The sequence below is a fragment of the Vanacampus margaritifer genome, chromosome 4 (assembly GCF_051991255.1).
Source record: "Vanacampus margaritifer isolate UIUO_Vmar chromosome 4, RoL_Vmar_1.0, whole genome shotgun sequence".
NCBI lineage: Eukaryota > Metazoa > Chordata > Actinopteri > Syngnathiformes > Syngnathidae > Vanacampus > Vanacampus margaritifer.
The window spans coordinates 5,863,151-5,881,865 of record NC_135435.1 but is presented as its reverse complement, the minus strand read 5'-3'; the positions used below and the strand labels follow the sequence as shown (position 1 = coordinate 5,881,865).

General features: G+C 43.3%; 1 long non-coding RNA gene and 11 other non-coding genes across 13 annotated transcripts; 3 read left to right on the top strand and 9 right to left on the bottom strand.

Annotated features, from left to right (window-relative positions):
• The first annotated feature begins 43 nt into the window (after positions 1-43).
• LOC144050030 (uncharacterized) lies at positions 44-8,524 on the top strand. Of its 2 annotated transcripts, none has more exons than XR_013293765.1 (2): positions 44-1,545; positions 6,238-8,524. It is a non-coding gene; the product is annotated as an uncharacterized LOC144050030 (long non-coding RNA). The 2 variants fall into 2 exon arrangements; XR_013293764.1 differs by lacking the exon at positions 44-1,545 and adding an exon at positions 1,552-5,582.
• A 511-nt stretch (positions 8,525-9,035) lies between these two features.
• On the top strand, positions 9,036-9,107 carry trnad-guc (transfer RNA aspartic acid (anticodon GUC)). Its single transcript has one exon. It is a non-coding gene; the product is annotated as a tRNA-Asp (tRNA).
• Positions 9,108-9,172: 65 nt separating this feature from the next.
• On the bottom strand, positions 9,173-9,245 carry trnav-uac (transfer RNA valine (anticodon UAC)). Its single transcript has one exon. It is a non-coding gene; the product is annotated as a tRNA-Val (tRNA).
• Positions 9,246-10,823: 1,578 nt separating this feature from the next.
• trnav-cac (transfer RNA valine (anticodon CAC)) lies at positions 10,824-10,896 on the bottom strand. The gene has a single exon. It is a non-coding gene; the product is annotated as a tRNA-Val (tRNA).
• A 257-nt stretch (positions 10,897-11,153) lies between these two features.
• Positions 11,154-11,226, bottom strand: trnav-uac (transfer RNA valine (anticodon UAC)). Its single transcript has one exon. It is a non-coding gene; the product is annotated as a tRNA-Val (tRNA).
• Positions 11,227-11,813: 587 nt separating this feature from the next.
• Positions 11,814-11,886, bottom strand: trnav-cac (transfer RNA valine (anticodon CAC)). The gene has a single exon. It is a non-coding gene; the product is annotated as a tRNA-Val (tRNA).
• A 257-nt stretch (positions 11,887-12,143) lies between these two features.
• Positions 12,144-12,216, bottom strand: trnav-cac (transfer RNA valine (anticodon CAC)). The gene has a single exon. It is a non-coding gene; the product is annotated as a tRNA-Val (tRNA).
• Positions 12,217-14,128: 1,912 nt separating this feature from the next.
• trnav-cac (transfer RNA valine (anticodon CAC)) lies at positions 14,129-14,201 on the bottom strand. The gene has a single exon. It is a non-coding gene; the product is annotated as a tRNA-Val (tRNA).
• Positions 14,202-14,321: 120 nt separating this feature from the next.
• Positions 14,322-14,393, top strand: trnad-guc (transfer RNA aspartic acid (anticodon GUC)). Its single transcript has one exon. It is a non-coding gene; the product is annotated as a tRNA-Asp (tRNA).
• Positions 14,394-14,458: 65 nt separating this feature from the next.
• On the bottom strand, positions 14,459-14,531 carry trnav-uac (transfer RNA valine (anticodon UAC)). The gene has a single exon. It is a non-coding gene; the product is annotated as a tRNA-Val (tRNA).
• A 257-nt stretch (positions 14,532-14,788) lies between these two features.
• trnav-cac (transfer RNA valine (anticodon CAC)) lies at positions 14,789-14,861 on the bottom strand. Its single transcript has one exon. It is a non-coding gene; the product is annotated as a tRNA-Val (tRNA).
• A 587-nt stretch (positions 14,862-15,448) lies between these two features.
• Positions 15,449-15,521, bottom strand: trnav-uac (transfer RNA valine (anticodon UAC)). The gene has a single exon. It is a non-coding gene; the product is annotated as a tRNA-Val (tRNA).
• Between the last annotated feature and the right edge of the window lie 3,194 nt (positions 15,522-18,715).

Here is an 18,715-nt window from a genome sequence, read left to right as displayed (position 1 = left end):
AAACTAGCTGGCTGGCTTTTCCAGTTTTCGAGGACAGTAAAGGAATATAAGAGCTTGTAAAGATGGGAATAAAGGAAATAAGGGTTTGAGTAAGGATGTACAAAAATGCAGTGCTTCAGAGTAAACAGGAGCCAGCTTCAAGGACGAGATAAGACCGGAGGCCAGAAGTCTGGGGGAGATTCCAGCCAGAAGCAGCCCGAAAACAACTTGGCGAAGAAAGGACGTCCAATCATAGAGAGCTAAAGTTAAAACTGCAGTAACACATAGCCAATAGAATTATGTTAGGATGTCTTTGTCTTGTGTGATTTGCATATTGTGTAGTATAACTATTCACTGGGGCAACTCGGATGAGAATACGTCTGCTGGTGGCAACAGAGGCGTACAGAGCTGTATTGAGAGGGACCCGAGACCCAGGTGCTTGTATTAGATCTGTGTGTTAGGAATAAATCCACTCGTGTGTGAAAATGCCGGCTTCCTGATACCTTTCTATTGCAGAACGAGCATGCTATTGTTGGATGAGTGATAGTTTGGTAAGGTCACAAATTGGAGTCAGATTATTAACTTAAATTTATATTAATATAGCAATAAATTCCAACAATTTATGGTGACCCCGACGTGATGCAAGAGAGGTAAAAAAGAAGTCTGGGACTTCGAGAAAACCACAAGAGTCTGGGACTCAAGGATCTGGGATCCACGTCCACACTCAGGTGACGACCTGAAAAAGCCACACGTCCGATCGGTTTTCCTCTTGGGCCCATACTCAAACAAGGTGAGCAGATTCCTTTTGTTTAAATTCTGCACATTGGCAACGCTAAATTATGAGAGGAAGGAATGTGGGACGTGTTAGTAGGGTATAAAATCTGGGATTTACCTACTCGAATAAGTTTGGAACTGTTCGTGGTTTGATACGGTTTAAAATCTGGGATTTACGTATAAAGTGTGGACATTAGTAGGGTATAAAATCTGGGATTTACCTACTAGAATAGGTCGCAACTATTCGTGGTTAGATACGGTGTAAAATCTGGGATTTACGTATCGATACGGTTTAAAATCTGGGATTTACGTATCAGTGTGGAAGCGGTGTGAATGTAAAAACTAAAATTAAACTGCAAGAGAAGTGATTAGGACACGTGCGAGTGGATTTAAGGATGGCAGAGAAGAGAAAGTGTGATGAGGGTCTCGGGTCCCCTGAAGTCTGGTCGGAGATTAATGGTCATTACGCTAAAATGGAATCACAGTTGATTAGTGGAATAGAAAGTAAGAGAGGAAAAGAAAGAGGTTGAGTACCACGGGGGATTGGCTTTTGGGTTGATTGTAGGTGTGTTATTAGCCGCTAAGTGTTGATCACACTTAAGTGAGTGCTGTTGTGTGTGTTGTGCTATCAGCGGTCTGTGTTGAACACACAAGACGTCTGCTGTGTTAAACGCCCGTTTATTGACGGTGCGTGGTGTGATATTAGCCGTCCGTGAATTTTTTACGTTCGAGGGCTGTGTGTTAGAAGCCGCCGTGAAGATCCAGGATATATTTGTTGAAGTCGCGCAAAAGGTATTTAATATCTGTTTCGTTTTCGTCTTGTTTGTGTTTGTCTGGAAAAAAATATATATATATATTTTTCTGGGGGGATTAATGAGAATAGTTTTGATCTGTTATATCGTAGTATCATAAGTGAGACGTCACTGACTTTATAAATATTAAAAACGACTAATTACTACATATTATGGACGAAAAAATTGACCGTAACTAAGGAGGTTTGTATAGACTTCCGGTCGAGAGTCAGAATTGGTCGCTAAGCGAACAGTGAGGTCATGATGCTGGACGCATTTCCACCACAGCGTCAACGTAAGTATGAAACTCTTTTAAATGTATGAATGCGCACGAATTGTGATAGTGGTTGGTTCTCACCGTTGTAAAATGTGGTGTGTTTGTGGAACTTGATTGTGTAAACAGCGCCAGACGCTGATTACCTCCGTGAAAAACACTTCTATAAGTTTCTTCGAATGGAAGAAAAGTTAGACGTGTGGGGTCGTGAGCCAAATGTTGGTTTGTGCTAGAATGTTAGCGTGGGATAGCTCTGTGAAAGTTGCGCAGATGATTGTGATTTTGAGAATGAGGAAACTGATGCTAAGCTAGCGGCTCTGCCAGCGTACAAGTTTTGCGCAGAAGAGGAGTTTTTGGTAAGATGCTACTGTGCGAATCTGTTTTTAAGGCTAAGGATGAGTTAGCTGCGGGCAGCCGCATCTATTAAGAAATTGGAACATAAATTGGATGAAGTGTTGACTGTGAAAGATGACCCGGGGGGAAAATTTGAACCAAGCGAGAGCTCTTGGCTTAGAAATGAATTGTTGAGTGTACGCGTTTGTTTATTTGTTAAGCTCCATGGTGTGTTGTGGCCACGCGTTTTTTCGTTGTTTGTTTTAAATTGTGCGCGACGTGTCTGTGTCGCAGCCGTAACGTTGCGATGGATTGTGCGCGAATAAGTCGACCTTTGAGCTATAAGTACGTGGTGAAGTTATTATTAGACGAATAAATGGTGTATTTTACAAATGAGTGCGCACTTCGGAGTGGTTTGTGTTCGTCTGTGGTTCAACAACTGAGACGACACTGAATTAAGTTGAGGAGGTTGTGTGTGAGTGTTTGTTGAGCCCAGTTGGTGAAATGTTTGGAGCATGTGTGGATTGTGTGATTTTTTTTTCCTTGTTTGTGTGCCTGCAGGGAGTTTGTGACTGTTTGTGTGACTCTGACAATGGGAAAGGTGTGTTGTGTGATGTTCTAGCGAGATTTTAGAAATCAAAATGGCCGTTTGGTCTGTTTCTCCTCACTGCCTTTGTGGAGATGAGGAAAGTGCAGAAGTTAAGTGAATGAAAGTGTAAGTTTGTTTGAGACAGTGATTTTTAAGTGTAGGAAAGAAAGAAAAGATGGGTGGAAAGTAATTTTTTCCCTCCAAAATTCTTTGTCCTCAAAAAAGGGTGAAAAAGAATGGTAAGCAGGAAATCTGCATATTTTGAAAGTAGGGGAGAATTCTGCCTTTGTCTGTGACAATTTTTAAAGCTCTTCCCCCCACGCTTGATTAGGGACTAAAGGTCTGTGAGGATGGGGGCCGTGAGCTGCTGTTTTAAGAAGGTGGTGATTTGTACTGTTGTCTGTTAAAATTAAATTAAACTAAAGAAAAATGAAAGGGGGTGTGATAAGTTTAGTCCTCTCTCCCATTGTCTCCATTTGGGAGACTTGTAGTCTGTTGTGTGTGTGAATAGCAGGGGTCGTCTAAGGCAAAATCAAATTGTTCCTGTTGTGTGGATGGATATGTCATTTGTTTTTCTTTAAAATCTTTAACTGTATGTTTGGTGTTGTTTTTGAGTAGAAAAGACTGGTGTGATAATGGCGTTTGTTTTTCGTATAGGAATGTAGAAAAAATAGGGTTTTGAATGTGATTTTCCCTCCCCCTTTTTTCTGCTCCTTCCCTGTGTCTTGGAAGAGAGGAGGGGGATTTGTGTGGAAAATAGGAGTCAGAGGGCAATGTGTCCTGTAATGGGAGCTTTTCTTTTTTCTAGGTAAGAGAAGAATGCGGAAAGATAAAGAGGTCTAGATGATAACTACAGGCCACTATCCATATTATTATTATTATTATTATTATTATTTTTTAAATCTGGTCTGTGTTTTTATAGTTGAATGAGTAATAAAACCAACTTTTAATATAGTTGAATAAGTAATAAAACCAAATTTTAATTGAAATAGACTTTTCATTTTTGATTTTTTGATTTCCCCTGCATCTCTGATAACTCATTCGTAGGTGTGAAAATGATTTAACCTTTGTCCTTATCTGAGTCTCATTCTAGAAGTCTGAGAAATCCTGGAATTTGAGACTTCCCTCCATGTGGAGGCATAATTTAAGGTAACATGTAATGAGTCTATGGTAGACATATGCGTAAATATAGTAATACTACTTGCTATAATGTAGAACATATTTAGATGAAACTACAAAATACATATTTTTTGAGAAAATTATTATTTTTTTTAATTATAACAAGCATATAAATATCTTGCTATGATCTCATCTCCCTCTGTCTGTTCCGAGTGTATAAGTGTTTCAGGCAGGTTCAATCTTTGACGAGAGGTGTTGTTCTTGGGTGTCTCCAACGTGCTGGAATAACCTGGCTGTTGGGCACAGAGTGGACGGCGAACTGAACAATGGTCACTTTCGGGGGGGGAAGTGATCACACGGACTGCGAAAAGGATGGTATACTGCAAATCCGCTCGCCATGAGACTGTTCAATGACTCTTATGAATTATCTGAGCAAAATGTCCATCAACTCTTTGAGCAGACATCTCAAACTCTCATCACAGCCGTCCTGATGAAACTGTCAGCGGTCTCCAGTGACAGCTAAGGCCTGCTTTGAACTTTGCCCTGCATAAACTGCTATCAACAAGGACAGGAAGGAATATGAACTCCAGTGTGGACTCAAAGTTCGAGTCATCTGAGATCGGCCTTTGAGTCATATTTTGGTCTGTTTTGGGTACAGTTTGCACTCTGTACTGTGTCGGAAAAGGAGATGTGATCTATAGCAACGCAGTTTCGGAAATTGAGAACAGCTTATGTGAATTAGGGTAGTATAAAATTTAGTCTAATCTTTAAATACTATATTTTCCGTTGTTTGATGCTTGTTGAATTTGGCCTTCTATTTTTTCCCATTTCTCTTTTATAATTTTGGCTTCTCAGAGTGGACTCACTCAGATGTGGAACACTTACGGCAAAATTGCTGGTTAAAATTTTTAATTTTGATTAAGCTCAACAGCACTGATCTTTGGATTCCACGGGGAATGCACAAAGGCAAAGTTCCCTGCTGTGTTTTTACAAAGCCCCCACTACTCTGTAGAAGAGGTGAGGTTAGTTAGCATTTTAAGAATACTTTTTGGTTGGTGTAAAGTAGGGATTTTGTTTTGTTTTTCTGATTATAACTCATTTCTTTTATTAGTTGAGATGGCAGATATTTGGAAGATTCGTGACCTGCAATAGATTAATGGGGTTATTTTAAATCTTTTTCTCATCTCTTCCTGACCCTAAAAGTCCTCCGCTGCAGTATCTTAATTTACATCTGCTTAAATTGGTTGTTTTTCTAATCTACATGATTCAAATTTACATTACAAACTCTTGCCTCAAAGGCTTTTGTTTTTATGGCTCCTGGCTAGCTCAGCTGGAGATCTTTTTATAGTTCTGGTGTTGGCCAAATTGTCACAATTTGGTTGTTTTTTTAATCTACAGGACACAAGGTGTCTGTTTTTCCTCTTTGAAGCAGCAATTTGGAAGCGGCTGCAGTTTTCACATTCGGGTCTGAAATGATCAAAATTGATCTTTATCAGATGGGGGAATGATTGGTCTGTCTGAGTTTGTTGAAAAGGAAGTCTGATGTGAGAATGATTGGTCTGTCTGATGTGAGAATGACTGGTCTGTCTGTGTATCAAAAGGAAGTCTGATGTGAGAATGAAGTTTGGTGTGAGGAATTTACAGGCAGCGAATGAAGAGGATGGGAGTTGGAAAAATAAGTTCTACAAAGATGACAAAAGACGACCCTTATAGCAGAAATACGGTAAGTATGTTCCATCTCAGAAACAATTGAAAAGTATAATTTCTAGAGCCCATGGAATATGCCATTTAGGTGTGGAAGGAACATTGACACACCTGGGTGACATTTTTTCATGAGACAAGTTGTTAAAAATGAACTGCAGTGTTTATTTAAGGTATAAGTATAAATCTCTTCTCAGACTGTTCATGGCCCGGCCGGACATGAATAGTTCTGAGTTAAGATGATGTTGTTTTTAAATGATTTACACTGCTATAATAAGAAACCAGCGTTAAAAATACAGAAATTTGATGTACGATAAAGAACAACATTATGCTCAGGCATTGGGGCTGTGGATTGAGACCACAGGTAAACACCCAGGCAGCTACCCTGAAGCTGAGATGATGTTCAGGACGGCGATGCTGAACGGCCTCCCAAATGAGGTGCAAGCGATTATGAGAATTGAAACTAAAGGACAAAAGTGGTACCATTACTCACAATTGCGCCCGGCCCCAGACTTTGTGCCTGCCAATGGTGAGCTTAAAGATTGACTGCCCGGACGGGCAGGTCAAGAGAGGGAATGTGACGATGGCGAGAATTGGATCAAAATTGGACTCGGAAGTGTCTGAACAAAATCGACGACGATGCAAATGTTTAACTTTATTGACTATTTTGTTTGCAGGCTTGTGCTTTGTGTGGACTATGTTAGCGTTTGAACATATGGTGCGGGATGATAGAAGTGATGGAACGAAAGGAGAACGAGTGATGGTGTATCATTCCTGTAATGGAACGGTATGGTATGAAGCAGAGCAAGATGGTGGTAAGACGCTGACACAGACACAACAACTACTGTTAAATCTGAAGTGTAAACAACCGACACAGGTATTTCTATGGTCACTAATAATTGGCTCCTGATGGCTGAACAGGCCGCTAAGAATACTAACGAGGATTGTTTGGTATGTTTAGGTGCAAGACCAGTTTTGAAAATCATGGCAGCAACTGTTGTATCCAAAACCTGTCTCTTTGGTTTCCTGTATAACAAAACTCTCCAAGGAAAGTGCAGCCAATTGGATTAGGCCTTTCCACTGACAAATATGGAAAAGCAAAAGCCCATTTTTGACATCCATGTTGCACAACAAAATTTTACCTGCCTAAAGTTACATGGGAGTGGCCCTGGGATTGGAAACATCCAGGAGTCATGGTGTAATGAAAATGTGTCTTTGCCAGCAGGAATACCTCTCGCTTGGGCTGATGTTTGGCTGTGGTGTGGAGAGAGAGTGTTGTACGATAGGCTTCCCCCAATGCCTCAGGTAAGTGCGCCCTAGTAACGCTGATCATGCCAATTAGTGTGACAGCATTAGACATGGCTAGGATAAATTGGGAAGGAGTTAGACAGTGGGGAAGAATCCCCTTCCTTGGGAGGAAGAAAAGGGACATGCAAGAATGGTTGAATGCAGGAGACCCCACATACATAGATGCAATTGGAGTTCCGAGAGGGGTCCCTGATGAATACAAATTGGTGGATCAAGTGGCGGCAGGATGGGAGAGTATTTTTCTGTTTATTACAGTAAACAAAAATGTGGACCGGATTAATTATGTCCACTATAATGTCCAACGATTGGCGAACTTTACCACTTCGGCACTCCAGGCAGTGCACGAGCAATTAGCAGCCACGTCTCTTATGGCATTCCAAAATAGAATGAGTTTAGATATGGTGTTAGCTGAAAGAGGAGGAGTGTGTGGTATTTTTGGGGAGCAGTGTTGTACTCTGATCCCCAACAATACATCTCCTGATGGTCGCCTTACTAAGGCATTGGAGGGTCTGCGCACGCTAAGTAATAAAATGAAAGAGCATTCAGGCGTGGACACCAGTTGGTACTCTGACTGGTTAAACGTCTTTGGCAAATATAAAAGCTTGATTGCATCAGTATTGATGTCTATCGCGATGTTTTCCGCTATTATGGTGTTATGCGGCTGTTGTTGTATTCCATGTATCAGATCATTGACTGTTCAGACAATGGAACGCACGTTGGGGCCACTACCCCCGGGTGGTCAGTATATGATGATCCCACAGAAGGACCCCCAGGAAGCAGAGACAGCTGTCGCCCTCCGGGAGTCCGGGATGTAAGTATGTGAAGGTGGTCTCAGGGACCTGCGGCCATGAGAGAGAGTGAAAGTTTTTTATAGATTTTTATTAGAAGTGAAAGTTTTATAGATTTTTATTAGAAGTGAAAGTTTTGTAGTAATTTTTTATTAGGAGTGAAAGTTTTTTATAGATTTTTATTAGAAGTGAAAGTTTTATAGATTTTTATTAGAAGTGAAAGTTTTGTAGTAATTTTTTATTAGAAGTGAAGTTTTTTATAGATTTTTTATAAGAGTGAAATCTTTATTGATGTTTATTCATTTTTGATTGTTTAGTGTTTTTTTAGCTCGTGTTTAATAGATTTTTAGCTTAATGGCTAGTGTTTTTTTAGCTCGTCTTTAATAATAAAATAAGGTATGTGAGTGATGACCTCAGTCGTCTGAGGTCATGAGAGGGATTAAAGGAATATAAGAGCTTGTAAAGATGGGAATAAAGGAAATAAGGGTTTGAGTAAGGATGTACAAAAATGCAGTGCTTCAGAGTAAACAGGAGCCAGCTTCAAGGACGAGATAAGACCGGAGGCCAGAAGTCTGGGGGAGATTCCAGCCAGAAGCAGCCCGAAAACAACTTGGCGAAGAAAGGACGTCCAATCATAGAGAGCTAAAGTTAAAACTGCAGTAACACATAGCCAATAGAATTATGTTAGGATGTCTTTGTCTTGTGTGATTTGCATATTGTGTAGTATAACTATTCACTGGGGCAACTCGGATGAGAATACGTCTGCTGGTGGCAACAGAGGCGTACAGAGCTGTATTGAGAGGGACCCGAGACCCAGGTGCTTGTATTAGATCTGTGTGTTAGGAATAAATCCACTCGTGTGTGAAAATGCCGGCTTCCTGATACCTTTCTATTGCAGAACGAGCATGCTATTGTTGGATGAGTGATAGTTTGGTAAGGTCACAAATTGGAGTCAGATTATTAACTTAAATTTATATTAATATAGCAATAAATTCCAACAACAGGTTCCCCTCTACACCCGACCTATAGGTAGTTGTACAGCCCTTCTTTCCTAGTTAGTATAGTGGATAGTATCTCCCCCTGTCACGGGAAAGACCAGGGTTGAATTCCCCGACGGGGAGGTGGTATTTGTGAAAACAATCTTTTCGATGCTCAGTTTTTATTACAAATTCAAAGAAAATGGTCATGTTTCCACCCGGTCTCGAGCCAGGGACCTTTCACATGTGAAGCGAACTTGACAACCACTACACTATGGAAACAGACTTTGAACTACAGCATGTTAGCAATGCTCTAAATAAGCCTAGCTGGCTGGCTTTTCCAGTTTTCAAGGACAGGTTCCCCTCTACCCCCGACCAGTGAGTAGTAGTATAGCCCTTCTTTCCTCGTTAGTATAGTGGATAGTATCTCCCCCTGTCACGGGGAAGACCGGGGTTCGATTCCCCGACGGGGAGGTGGTATTTGTGAAAACAATATTTTCGATGCCCAGTTTTTATTGCAAATACAAAGAAAATGGTCACGTTTCCACCCGGTCTCGATCCAGGGACCTTTCGCGTGTAAGGCGAACGTGATAACCACTACACTATGGAAACAGAATTTGAGCTTAAACTTGTTAGCACTGCTGAAAATCAGCCTAGCTGGCTGGCTTTTCCAGTTTTCAGAGACAGGTTGCCTTCTAAACCCGACCAGGAGGTAGTTGTATAGCCCTTCTTTCCTACTTAGTATAGTGGATAGTATCTTCCCCTATCACGGGGAAGACCGGGGTTGAATTCCCCGACGGGCAGGTGGTATTTGTGAAAACAAACTTTTTGATGCTCAGTTTTTATTACAAATACAAAGAAAAATGGTCATGTTTCCACCCGGTCTCGAGCCGGGGACCTTTCGCGTGTTAGGCAAACGTAATAACCACTACACTATGGTAACACACGCTTAACTTAAACTTGTTAGCACTGCCGGAAATCAAACTAGCTGGCTGGCTTTTCCAGTTTTCGAGGACAGGTTCCCCTCTACACCCGACCTATAGGTAGTTGTACAGCCCTTCTTTCCTAGTTAGTATAGTGGATAGTATCTCCCCCTGTCACGGGAAAGACCAGGGTTGAATTCCCCGACGGGGAGGTGGTATTTGTGAAAACAATCTTTTCGATGCTCAGTTTTTATTACAAATTCAAAGAAAATGGTCATGTTTCCACCCGGTCTCGAGCCAGGGACCTTTCACATGTGAAGCGAACTTGACAACCACTACACTATGGAAACAGACTTTGAACTACAGCATGTTAGCAATGCTCTAAATAAGCCTAGCTGGCTGGCTTTTCCAGTTTTCAAGGACAGGTTCCCCTCTACCCCCGACCAGTGAGTAGTAGTTTAGCCCTTCTTTCCTCGTTAGTATAGTGGATAGTATCTCCCCCTGTCACGGGGAAGACCGGGGTTTGATTCCCCGACGGGGAGGTGGTGTTTGTGAAAACAATCTTTTCGATGCCAAGTTTTTATTGCAAATACAAAGAAAATGGTCATGTTTCCACCCGGTCTCGAGCCAGGAACCTTTCATGTGTGAGGGAAACGTGATAACCAGTACACTATGAAAACAGACTCTAAGCTTCACCTTGTTAGCAATATTCTAAATAAGCCTAGCTGGCTGGCTTTTCCAGTTTTCAAGGACAGGTTCCCCTCTACCCCCGACCAGTGAGTAGTAGTGTTGCCCTTCTTTCCTATTTAGTATAGTGGATAGTATCTCCCCCTGTCACGGGGAAGACCGGGGTTGAATTCCCCGACGGGGAGGTGTTATTTGTGAAAACAATCTTTTCGATGCTCAATTTTTATTACAAATACAAAGAAAATGGTCATGTTTCCACCAGGTCTCGAGCCAGGTACCTTTCGCGTGTGAGGGGTACGTGATAACCACTACACAATGGAAACAGACTCTGAACTTCAACTTGTTAGCAATGCTCTAAATAAGCCTAGCTGGCTGGCTTTTCCAGTTTTCAAGGACAGGTTCCCCTCTACACCGGACCCATAGGTAGTTGTATAGCCCTTCTTTCCTAGTTAGTATTGTGGATAGTATCTCCCCCTGTCACGGGGAAGACCGGGGTTGAATTCCCCGACGGGGAGGTGTTATTTGTGAAAACAATCTTTTCGATTCTCAGTTTTTATTACAAATACAAAGAAAATGGTGATGTTTCCACCCGGTCTCGAGCCAGGGACCTTTCGCGTGTGAGGCAAACGTGATAACCACTACACTATGGAAACAGATTCTGAACTTCAACTTGTTAGCAATGCTCTAAATAAGCCTAGCTGGCTGGCTTTTCCAGTTTTCAAGGACAGGTTCCCCTCTACCCCTGACCAGGGAGTAGTAGTATAGCCCTTCTTTCCTCGTTAGTATAGTGGATAGTATCTCCCCCTGTCACGGGGAAGACGGGGGTTCGATTCCCCGACGGGGAGTTGGTGTTTGTGAAAACAATCTTTTGGATGATCAGTTTTCATTGCAAATACAAAGAAAATGGTCATGTTTCCACCCGGTCTCGAGCCAGGGACCTTTCGCGTGTAAGGCGAACGTGATAACCACTACATTATGGAAACAGAATTTGAGCTTAAACTTGTTAGCACTGCTGAAAATCAGCCTAGCTGGCTGGCTTTTCCAGTTTTCAAAGACAGGTTGCCTTCTAAACCCGACCAGGAGGTAGTTGTATAGCCCTTCTTTCCTAGTTAGTATAGTGGATAGTATCTTCCCCTGTCACGGGGAAGACCGGGGTTCGATTCCCTGACGGGGAGGTGGTGTTTGAGAAAACAATCTTTTGGATGATCAGTTTTCATTGCAAATACAAAGAAAATGGTCATGTTTCCACCCGGTCTCGATCCAGGGACCTTCCGCGTGTGAGGCGAACGTGATAACCACTACACTATGGAAAGACAAACTTAACTTAAACTTGTTAGCACTGCCGGAAATCAAACTAGCTGTCTGGCTTTTCCAGTTTTCGAGGACAGGTTCCCCTCTACACCGGACCCATAGGTAGTTGTACAGCCCTTCTTTCCTAGTTAGTATAGTGGATAGTATCTCCCCCTGTCACGGGGAAGACAGGGGTTGAATTCCCCGACGGGGAGGTGTTATTTGTGAAAACAATCTTTTCGATTCTCAGTTTTTATTACAAATACAAAGGAAATGGTGATGTTTCCACCCGGTCTCGAGCCAGGGACCTTTCGCGTGTGAGGCGAACGTGATAACCACTACACTATGGAAACAGATTCTGAACTTCAACTTGTTAGCAATGCTCTAAATAAGCCTAGCTGGCTGGCTTTTCCAGTTTTCAAAGACAGGTTGCCTTCTACACCCGACCAGGAGGTAGTTGTATAGCCCTTCTTTCCTCGTTAGTATAGTGGATAGTATCTCCCCCTGTCACGGGGAAGACCGGGGTTGAATTTCCCGACGGGGAGGTGGTATTTGTGAAAACAATCTTTTCGATTCTCAGTTTTTATTACATATACAAAGAAAATGGTGATGTTTCCACCCGGTCTCGAGCCAGGGACCTTTCGCGTGTGAGGCAAACGTGATAACCACTACACTATGGAAACAGATTCTGAACTTCAACTTGTTAGCAATGCTCTAAATAAGCCTAGCTGGCTGGCTTTTCCAGTTTTCAAGGACAGGTTCCCCTCAACCCCCGACCAGTGAGTAGTAGTATAGCCCTTCTTTCCTCGTTTGTATAGTGGATAGTATCTCCCCCTGTCACGGGGAAGACCGGTGTTCGATTCCCCGACGGGGAGGTGGTGTTTGTGAAAACAATGTTTTCGATGCCAAGTTTTTATTGCAAATACAAAGAAAATGGTCATGTGTTTCCACCCGGTCTCGAGCCAGGGACCTGTTTCTTGAAAGGCAAACTTGATAACCACTACACTATGGAAACAGAATCTGTAGTTAAACTTGTTAACAATGCTCTAAATAGGCCAAGCTGGCTGGCTTTTCCAGTTTTCAAGGACAGGTTCCCTTCTACCCCCAACCAGGAGGTAGTAGTATAGCCCTTCTTTCCCAGTTAGTATAGTAGATAGTATCTCCCCCTGTCACGGGGAAGACCGGGGTTGAATTCCCCGACGGGGAGGTGGTATTTGTGAAAACAATCTTTTCGATGCTCAGTTTTTATTACAAATACAAAGAAAATGGTCATGTTTCCACCCGGTCTCGAGCCAGGGACCTTTCATGTGTGAGGGAAACGTGATAACCACTACACTATGAAAACAGACTCTGAACTTCACCTTGTTAGCAATATTCTAAATCAGCCTAGCTGGCTGGCTTTTCCAGTTTTCGAGGACAGGTTCCCCTCTACCACCCAACCAGGAGGTAGTTGTATAGCCCTTCTTTCCTAGTTAGTATAGTGGATAGTATCTCCCCCTGTCACGTGGAAGACCGGGGTTGAATTCCCCGACGGGGAGGTGGTATTCGTGAAAACAAACTTTTCGATGCTCAGTTTTTATTACAAATACAAAGAAAAATGGTGATGTTTCCACCCGGTCTCAAGCCAGGGACCTTTCGCGTGTGAGGCAAACGTGATAACCACTCCACTATGGAAAGGCAAACTTAACTTAAACTTGTTAGCACTGCCAGAAATCAAACTAGCTGGCTGGCTTTTCCAGTTTTCGAGGACAGGTTCCCCTCTACACCCAACCAGGAGGTAGTTGTATAGCCCTTCTTTCCTAGTTAGTATAGTGGATAGTATCTCCCCCTGTCACGGGGAAGACCGGGGTTGAATTCCCCGACGGGGAGGTGTTATTTGTGAAAACAATCTTTTCGATGCTCAATTTTTATTACAAATACAAAGAAAATGGTCATGTTTCCAGCAGGTCTCGAGCCAGGTACCTTTCGCGTGTGAGGGAAACGTGATAACCACTACACTATGGAAACAGATTCTGAACTTCAACTTGTTAGCAATGCTCTAAATAAGCCTAGCTGGCTGGCTTTTCCAGTTTTCAAGGACAGGTTCCCCTCTACCCCCGACCAGTGAGTAGTAGTGTTGCCCTTCTTTCCTCGTTAGTATAGTGGATAGTATCTCCCCCTGTCACGGGGAAGACCGGGGTTCGATTCCCTGACGGGGAGGTGGTGTTTGAGAAAACAATCTTTTGGATGATCAGTTTTCATTGCAAATACAAAGAAAATGGTCATGTTTCCACCCGGTCTCGATCCAGGGACCTTCCGCGTGTGAGGCGAACGTGATAACCACTACACTATGGAAAGACAAACTTAACTTAAACTTGTTAGCACTGCCGGAAATCAAACTAGCTGTCTGGCTTTTCCAGTTTTCGAGGAACAGGTTCCCCTCTACACCGGACCCATAGGTAGTTTTATAGCCCTTCTTTCCTAGTTAGTATAGTGGATAGTATCTCCCCCTGTCACGGGGAAGACCGGGGTTGAATTCCCCGACGGAGAGGTGTTATTTGTGAAAACAATCTTTTCGATTCTCAGTTTTTATTACAAATACAAAGAAAATGGTGATGTTTCCACCCGGTCTCGAGCCAGGGACCTTTCGCGTGTGAGGCGAACGTGATAACCACTACACTATGGAAACAGATTCTGAACTTCAACTTGTTAGCAATGCTCTAAATAAGCCTAGCTGGCTGGCTTTTCCAGTTTTCAAGGACAGGTTCCCCTCTACCCCCGACCAGGGAGTAGTAGTATAGCCCTTCTTTCCTCGTTAGTATAGTGGATAGTATCTCCCCCTGTCACGGGGAAGACCGGGGTTCGATTCCCCGACGGGGAGGTGGTGTTTGAGAAAACAATCTTTTGGATGATCAGTTTTCATTGCAAATACAAAGAAAATGGTCATGTTTCCACCCGGTCTCGAGCCAGGGACCTTTCGCGTGTAAGGCGAACGTGATAACCACTACACTATGGAAACAGAATTTGAGCTTAAACTTGTTAGCACTGCTGAAAATCAGCCTAGCTGGCTGGCTTTTCCAGTTTTCAAAGACAGGTTGCCTTCTACACCCGACCAGGAGGTAGTTGTATAGCCCTTCTTTCCTCGTTAGTATAGTGGATAGTATCTCCCCCTGTCACGGGGAAGACCGGGGTTGAATTCCCCGACGGGGAGGTGTTATTTGTGAAAACAATCTTTTCGATTCTCAGTTTTTATTACAAATACAAAGAAAATGGTGATGTTTCCACCCGGCCTCGAGCCAGGGACCTTTCGCGTGTGAGGCAAACGTGATAACCACTACACTATGGAAACAGAATTTGAGCTTAAACTTGTTAGCACTGCTGAAAATCAGCCTAGCTGGCTGGCTTTTCCAGTTTTCAAAGACAGGTTGCCTTCTACACCCGACCAGGAGGTAGTTGTATAGCCCTTCTTTCCTCGTTAGTATAGTGGATAGTATCTCCCCCTGTCACGGGGAAGACCGGGGTTGAATTTCCCGACGGGGAGGTGGTATTTGTGAAAACAATCTTTTCGATTCTCAGTTTTTATTACATATACAAAGAAAATGGTGATGTTTCCACCCGGTCTCGAGCCAGGGACCTTTCGCGTGTGAGGCAAAGGTGATAACCACTACACTATGAAAACAGATTCTGAACTTCAACTTGTTAGCAATGCTCTAAATAAGCCTAGCTGGCTGGCTTTTCCAGTTTTCAAGGACAGGTTCCCCTCTACCTCCGACCAGGGAGTAGTAGTATAGCCCTTCTTTCCTCGTTAGTATAGTGGATAGTATCTCCCCCTGTCACGGGGAAGACGGGGGTTCGATTCCCCGACGGGGAGGTGGTGTTTGTGAAAACAATCTTTTGGATGATCAGTTTTCATTGCAAATACAAAGAAAATGGTCATGTTTCCACCCGGTCTCGAGCCAGGGACCTTTCGCGTGTAAGGCGAACTTGATAACCACTACATTATGGAAACAGAATTTGAGCTTAAACTTGTTAGCACTGCTGAAAATCAGCCTAGCTGGCTGGCTTTTCCAGTTTTCAAAGACAGGTTGCCTTCTAAACCCGACCAGGAGGTAGTTGTATAGCCCTTCTTTCCTAGTTAGTATAGTGGATAGTATCTTCCCCTGTCACGGGGAAGACCGGGGTTCGATTCCCTGACGGGGAGGTGGTGTTTGAGAAAACAATCTTTTGGATGATCAGTTTTCATTGCAAATACAAAGAAAATGGTCATGTTTCCACCCGGTCTCGATCCAGGGACCTTCCGCGTGTGAGGTGAACGTGATAACCACTACACTATGGAAAGACAAACTAAACTTAAACTTGTTAGCACTGCCGGAAATCAAACTAGCTGTCTGGCTTTTCCAGTTTTCGAGGACAGGTTCCCCTCTACACCGGACCCATAGGTAGTTGTATAGCCCTTCTTTCCTAGTTAGTATAGTGGATAGTATCTCCCCCTGTCACGGGGAAGACCGGGGTTGAATTCCCCGACGGGGAGGTGGTATTTGTGAAAACAATCTTTTCGATGCTCAGTTTTTATTACAAATACAAAGAAAATGGTCATGTTTCCAACCAGTCTCGAGCCAGGGACCTTTCATGTGTGAGGGAAACGTGATAACCACTACACTATGAAAACAGACTCTGAACTTCACCTTGTTAGCAATATTCTAAATCAGCCTAGCTGGCTGGCTTTTCCAGTTTTCGAGGACAGGTTCCCCTCTACCCCCAACCAGGAGTTAGTTGTATAGCCTTTCTTTCCTAGTTAGTATAGTGGATAGTATCTCCCCCTGTCACGGGGAAGACCGGGGTTGAATTCCCCGACGGGGAGGCGGTATTCGTGAAAACAAACTTTTCGATGATCAGTTTTTATTACAAATACAAAGAAAAATGGTGATGTTTCCACCCGGTCTCAAGCCAGGGACCTTTCGCGTGTGAGGCAAACGTGATAACCACTACACTATGGAAAGACGCGCTTAACTTAAACATGTTAGCACTGCCGGAAATCAAACTAGCTGGCTGGCTTTTCCAGTTTTCGAGGACAGGTTCACCTCTACACCCGACCAATAGGTAGTTGTATAGCCCTTCTTTCCTAGTTAGTATAGTGGATAGTATCTCCCCCTGTCACGGGGAAGACCGGGGTTGAATTCCCCGACGGGGAGGTGTTATTTGTGAAAACAATCTTTTCGATGCTCAATTTTTATTACAAATACAAAGAAAATGGTCATGTTTCCACCAGGTCTCGAGCCAGGTACCTTTCGCGTGTGAGGGAAACGTGATAACCACTACACTATGGAAACAGACTCTGAACTTCAACTTGTTAACAATGCTCTAAATAAGCCTAGCTGGCTGGCTTTTCCAGTTTTCAAGGACAGGTTCCCCTCTACCCCCGACCAGTGAGTAGTAGTGTTGCCCTTCTTTCCTCGTTAGTATAGTGGATAGTATCTCCCCCTGTCACGGGGAAGACCGGGGTTCAATTCCCCGACAGGGAGGTGGTATTTGTGAAAACAATCTTTTCGATGCCCAGTTTTTATTGCAAATACAAAGAAAATGGTCATGTTTCCACCCGGTCTCAAGCCAGGGACCTGTTTCTTGAAAGGTAAACTTGATAACCACTAAGCTATGGAAACAGAATCTGAAGTTAAACTTGTTAACAATGCTCTAAATAGGCCTAGCTGGCTGGCTTTTCCAGTTTTCAAGGACAGGTTCCCTTCTACCCCCAACCAGGAGGTAGTAGTATAGCCCTTCTTTCCCAGTTAGTATAGTGGATAGTATCTCCCCCTGTCACGGGGAAGACCGGGGTTGAATTCCCCGACGGGGAGGTGGTATTCGTGAAAACAAACTTTTCGATGCTCAGTTTTTATTACAAATACAAAGAAAAATGGTGATGTTTCCACCCGGTCTCAAGCCAGGGACCTTTCGCGTGTGAGGCAAACGTGATAACCACTACACTATGGAAAGACGCGCTTAACTTAAACATGTTAGCACTGCCGGAAATCAAACTAGCTGGCTGGCTTTTCCAGTTTTCGAGGACAGGTTCACCTCTACACCCGACCAATAGGTAGTTGTATAGCCCTTCTTTCCTAGTTAGTATAGTGGATAGTATCTCCCCCTGTCACGGGGAAGACCGGGGTTGAATTCCCCGACGGGGAGGTGTTATTTGTGAAAACAATCTTTTCGATGCTCAATTTTTATTACAAATACAAAGAAAATGGTCATGTTTCCACCAGGTCTCGAGCCAGGTACCTTTCGCGTGTGAGGGAAACGTGATAACCACTACACTATGGAAACAGACTCTGAACTTCAACTTGTTAACAATGCTCTAAATAAGCCTAGCTGGCTGGCTTTTCCAGTTTTCAAGGACAGGTTCCCCTCTACCCCCGACCAGTCAGTAGTAGTGTTGCCCTTCTTTCCTCGTTAGTATAGTAGATAGTATCTCCCCCTGTCACGGGGAAGACCGGGGTTCAATTCCCCGACAGGGAGGTGGTATTTGTGAAAACAATCTTTTCGATGCCCAGTTTTTATTGCAAATACAAAGAAAATGGTCATGTTTCCACCCGGTCTCAAGCCAGGGACCTGTTTCTTGAAAGGTAAACTTGATAACCACTAAGCTATGGAAACAGAATCTGAAGTTAAACTTGTTAACAATGCTCTAAATAGGCCTAGCTGGCTGGCTTTTCCAGTTTTCAAGGACAGGTTCCCTTCTACCCCCAACCAGGAGGTAGTAGTATAGCCCTTCTTTCCCAGTTAATATAGTAGATAGTATCTCCCCCTGTCACGGGGAAGACCGGGGTTGAATTCCCCGACGGGGAGGTGTTATTTGTGAAAACAATCTTTTCGATGCTCAGTTTTTATTACAAATACAAAGAAAATGGTCATGTTTCCACCCGGTCTCGAGCCAGTGACCTGTTTCTTGAAAGGCAAACTTGATAACAACTAAGCTCTGTAAACAGAATCTGAAGTTAAACTTGTTAACAATGCTCTAAATAGGCCTAGCTGGCTGGCTTTTCCAGTTTTCAAGGACAGGTTCACCTCTACACCCGACCCATAGGTAGTTGTATAGCCCTTCTTTCCTAGTTAGTATAGTGGATAGTATCTCCCCCTGTCACGGGGAAGACCGGGGTTGAATTCCCCGACGGGGAGGTTGTATTTGTGAAAACAAACTTTTTGATG